Here is a 5,599-nt window from a genome sequence, read left to right as displayed (position 1 = left end):
AAAGGATTGGCTTGGGATCTAAAAACCTGTAATTCTTTGGAATGAGTTAATTGACATCTTTTAAAATGTTAAATTTATTTGCACCATTTAGGAAAATGTGTAGTTTCCATGAGCTCAGGATTGTGTTTTAAGAGAAAGATTTTATTTTAAGCCTGACATTGAATGTTAAAAGACATTTTGCATTTTGTATTATTTGATAATTTTGATAGATTTATCAGACATTATCCCTCATCCATTACTTCTGTCAAGGCATGAGATTTTAATATTTGATTCACCAAGCAAAATTTTCACAAAAGGAATTGTTGAAACTTTAAAATTTACGAACCCCAATGCTGAGACATTCCTACCTTCTTCCTTATTTCCAGCATTTTCCTGGATATGTATGGCTATAACTCCTCCATTTTACCTGTCAACTGATGAGATCAGAATTTGTTTCAAAATTCTAAATTAAGAGAACTGTTGGAAGGAAGGAAAACATTATTTTATCTATGGGTCATTAATGATGTTCAGGACAGTTCTTTTTCATACATGATCTCTTATATGTGTTTGTAATATGTGTCTCTGAGGTGTGTACTAAGGAAAAGTAATGGGAAACCAGGGGATGGCCCTGGTGAGGAGCTCCGTGTTTATTTAAAGGACCCTCAGTTGATCTTAGGTCTTCCAGACTCCCCACATTTCAAATGCAGTGGCCATTCTTTCTAATTAATAAAAAGTATTTTCAATAATTTGTAGATAATCCATGTAGTCTTGATGTAAATATTTCTGTCAGACAGACTTGGGGCAAGGAAGACAGATAATTTTTGACTTCTTAGAGCACTTGGCTGAAGGTCATGATTTGTTTAAATGCTGTGGATTTTGCCTATTGTAGGACAATTCACCGCAGCAGGGAGTTGGATATTTCTCAGGGCAGGGTGTACTCATAGATGTACATATGAATTCTGAGTATAACCAGGAAAATCATATGTATTATGTAATATATATATATTTGTTGTTATTGTTGGTTGTTTGCTTGTTTTTAAGATATTTGTTTTACTCCTCTGCTCAGGGAAAGACCTAAAGACATTTGTTCTCAAGCTTGACTGGCTGTTAGGATTACCTGGAGAGCCCTTAGAAATTCTGATGCCTGAGATCCACCCCCAGAGATTCTGATAAAATTGGATTAAAATAATGGTATTTTTAAGCTCCCCAGGTATTTCTAATGTGCACCTGAGGTTAAGAGCCATTGCCTTTGGCCACTGTGCAAAGTCAGACTCTTAGGGCCCATGGCAATGCCTATTTCTTGAATTTTGATTTGAGATTTAGAGTTGCCTGAGTTTAAGTTCATGCTCAGCTGCCTACTATCTAGGAAAGGCCTTATTAGTTTGTAAGGCTCAGATTACTTTATGTTAAATATGGAAAATAATAGTAGCTATCTCATGGGACTGTTGGAAAGATTAAATGAGATTCTGCAATTTAAAATTGTTAACTAAGGGCTTGGCATAGAGTAAGACCTGAATATATACTAGCATTACTCCTGCTACTGCTGCTACTGTTATACTTTTCTGAACACTAACCACAGTATTCAGACATTTCCAGTGGAGAGACAGCCATGGGGGTGGATTTTTGCAGACTCCTTCTCACAGAGGGAGGCCAGGCTTCCACCCAAATCCTCAACCTGTCCTCTCCTCTTGCTAGCACATTTGATGAAAACCTCTTTCACATAGAACACAAATATTTTTAAATTGTTCTCTTAGGTTAATGTTGCTTAGTAAACTGTAAGCCAGGTAAAAATGGAGCCATCATTTTTTACTTTACACTATGTATTTTCAGTATGTTTGTCTATATGAGACTGAAATCTTGAAGTCAGGGTCCAAGTCCAATTCTTTTTCATGTTTGCATAATATCTAGGCTAATTTTTTTACACAAAGTATTCACTCAAGACAAATAAGTGGTTAAATGAATCAACAAGTTATCAACCTAACAACCCAGGCAGATCACATCTTGCTTCGCTGACTTTTAGTCTCTGGAAAAGCATCACAGAATGAAAAGTTTTGGTAGCTCCTATCATACTATCTTGTGATTCTTCATTCCTTGTCAGCTGGAAGCTTGGTGATAGTATGAGCTCTGTCTGTTACTCTCTTCCCTAGGAGAATTTTTCTTACAGTAGAAGCTCAATAAATACTTGTAACAGGATTGCATGAATTTATGAATAAATACTTGAGATATAAGCCCTTCCTCCTCTGTGTGGATATTTTTCATGCTCCAGACAATTCCTTTCTGCATTGCATAAATCAGTGTATTTGTACATGATGTCACTGTTTCAGAAGTATGTGTGTGCATGTTTGTATGTGTGTATGCTTTCTTTCCTAAATTAGATTATATCTTCCTCAAGGGAGGGGGCTTAAGTCTGACCCCCTTCACATCCTCCAGGCTGCTTAGCCAAGGTCTGGACATGCACTGAATGATGATTAATAAAAATGTTTATTGATTGCTCTCTTCCCAAGCAGCAAAGGCAAGAATGTTGTTATTGTTATCTTTTCCATTTTCCACTTCAGTTTTGTTTTATAGGGAAGCCTAAGAAATCCCCTTCCATGGGGAAATCTTGTAGCAAATCAAATCCTCATTTCTGTGGGCCCATGTGTGTGTGATGAGAGCTGCCTGGAGGAGAAGGAAAACCCAGCCTGCCTCCAGGCTCTGTCCTGCTCTATGGCTCAGAGACCTCAGCAAGGAAGTAAACAGGGTCTAAATGAATTCTGCAGATGATACTAAAATGGGAAACGTTGGAATAATAACATGGGCCTTAGCAAGGAAAATAAAATAAGGTTCATCTTGGAAAAAAGAACTAACACATCGAGGGGAAAAATAATTCGAAACACAGATTCAGCAGGAGGGACAAACTTGGAAAGCAACGCATATGGCAGGCTCTCCTTACACGGTCCAAAGTCAGGGTTGACATTTCAGTGCACTCACCCGCCTTCCTCCCCCTCATCACCGAAAGGGTGACACTTTTCTGTCCTTCCAATAAAATCTGAGGCTGAAATTTTCATATTCCAAGTTGAACCCTTTTGACGTAGGCAGGCAAATGTAACTAGAAAAGTTCAGACATAAGTAATGAAATGGACAAAGGAAAAATTCAAGTATTTATTCACAATGATAGCTTCTCAGAGCAGAACAAGAAGAGATCATCAGAACAGAAACCATGGGGCAAAACACACTCTACAAAGTAAAATATTTATATTAATATCCCATCACAACTTCCACCACATTTATTGTATGGCCACAGCACAGGGTTTCTCGCTTTAGAAAGCGATGAATTGAGGGTGCTGTTCAGTGCTTCAGATGGGTTACCGTTTTGATTTCTCCCTCAGTCTCCACAGTGTTATCTTATTTGTAGCATCATTACTGGCCCTGTTATGGCCTTCTGCTGTCAACTGTCAGCTATACCACTTTTACTTCCACCAAGGCACAGTGGGAGAACTGATATTTCTATAGTGCTGGGATATATTGGTCTTATTGATATTTAAAACATTCTGTAGTATAAAGTGGCTTTAATACAATCTCACATATAATCCTCAAAAAATGGATTACATCTCCAAACAGTCTGTTTGACCCCTACCATTTTTTATCATTTCAGCTCATCTTTACTTTACTGGGTCTCTCTACATTAGATTCCATCCATACTAACAGTTAAAAGGAGCAGAAGAATCTCTCCCAAACAGATTTGGAATTTTGCACAAATTCAGATTAGCATGAAAACCAGCTAAAAAGAAGAGACAGACTAAACATATTGATATTCATCATTAGCCTCTTGCCTGATGTTCATTTGCTCCACCCTGATTTCTTCTAGGCCAAGAGTATGAGACTGCAATTATTTTAAAGGTTTCTAAGAAAAAATTGTTTACCATCATTATTTTAATAAGCAAGAACCCTGGTGTTTTCTAGGGGTGAGTAAATTTCAGACAGAATGAAAACAATGTATATTTTCATTCTCTTAAATGATATTTAGACTGGAACTTATCTGCCACTTAAAAAACTATCTGGACTTCTACTTCTCACCAAGATAAGGTAAAAGAGACTAAATTTGCCCTATTGCCTGAAACAACTAAAAATAGACAGTCAAAATATGTGAGAAAAAGTTTACAAGACACTACACATCAGGCAAGGAAGAACACTGGTCTCTGAGAGATGGGGGAGAAATGAGACCTAAAATTGCCCCCAAGCTATTAATTTGGGAGACTTTTCAGGTCACAATGCAGGGAGAAGGAACCCATAAAGAGACTGGTAAACTACTTAGGATGAGAAGACAGCTGAAATTCTAGGGAGATTCTGAAATACACAGGAAACTGTATCATAGATGAAAGAGAGTCAGGAAGACAGACTTCTAGTTTTGGAGAGGGTCTATCTTGAGTATCCAATTGAGTACCGATCAGCAAATTTGTGTGAGAAAACTCCCCTAACCAGGGGAGACTACTACCTAAAAAGATAGACCTAAAAACATTGCTCAGCACCTATATAGATGTAGGAATTTTATCAGTTCCCACTAAGCATATTGGGAAACCTTATATCCATAGCTCATTAGGTAGAGTACACAAACTGGTCTTGTCTTAATAGTGGGGAATAATTAGCCATAGGCTGATAACTGCTCTAGCTCCACCTAACCAATCTTAAAAGCAAAACAAAAAAATCATTTTTTCATGTAATTTAACTTCATTCTAGAGCAAAGCTCAACATTTGTGGCAATGCAAAAATATTCAGCACCCAACAGAGTAAAATTTACAATGTTTAGCATTCAATAAAAAAAAAAATTACCAGGTAACAACAAAGCAGTAAAATATGACTCATAATGAGGGATGATTAATCAAAAGCAACTGACACAGATGTTAAATAGCAGATAAAGATATTAAGTAGGTATTATAAATGTACTGCATATATTCAAAAAGTTAGAGATACGGAAGATTTTAAAAAATGTAAACTTCCTTAGATGAAAACTACAGTGTATAAGATAAAAAAAAATACACTGGCTGGGATTAATGGCAGATTAGACATTAGATATTGTGCGAGAAAAGATAAGTGTACTTTGATATCATAATAATAGAACTATCTAAGATGAAACATAGAGAGATGAAGAAAGCATCAGTGAACTGTGGGAAAAATTCAAATGGATTAATATGTATGTAATTTGCATTCTGGAAGGAGAGAGAGGAAGGAGGGAGGTAAAAAAATTGAAAACTAATGGACACAGGTTGTTTTTTTTTTAATTAAAAAAAATCTGTAAGTACGAAAATCCAAGAAGCTCAGTAAACCCCAAGCACAAGAAATATGCAGAAAACTGTACCAAAGCACATCATGGTTAAATTACTTAAAACCAGTGAGAAGTAGAAAATCTTAAATTCAGTGAAGGAGTATTACGTACAAAAGAATAAAGATAAGGATGAAAGCATATGTCCTGCTGTAAACAACAGAAATGAGAAGTCAGTGAAACATCATTTTAAAAATACTGAACAACAAAACCTCCACTCAGAACCAGAGGGAAATCAGTGAAAAATTTTATAAAAAGAATAATAGAGAAACTAAATAAAACCTATATTTAGTTCTTTGAGAAAATCAATGAAAGTAAGAA

Source organism: Eschrichtius robustus, chromosome 9 (genome assembly GCF_028021215.1).
Source record: "Eschrichtius robustus isolate mEscRob2 chromosome 9, mEscRob2.pri, whole genome shotgun sequence".
In the NCBI taxonomy this organism is placed as follows: Eukaryota; Metazoa; Chordata; class Mammalia; order Artiodactyla; family Eschrichtiidae; genus Eschrichtius; species Eschrichtius robustus.
This window is presented reverse-complemented; position numbering follows the sequence as displayed.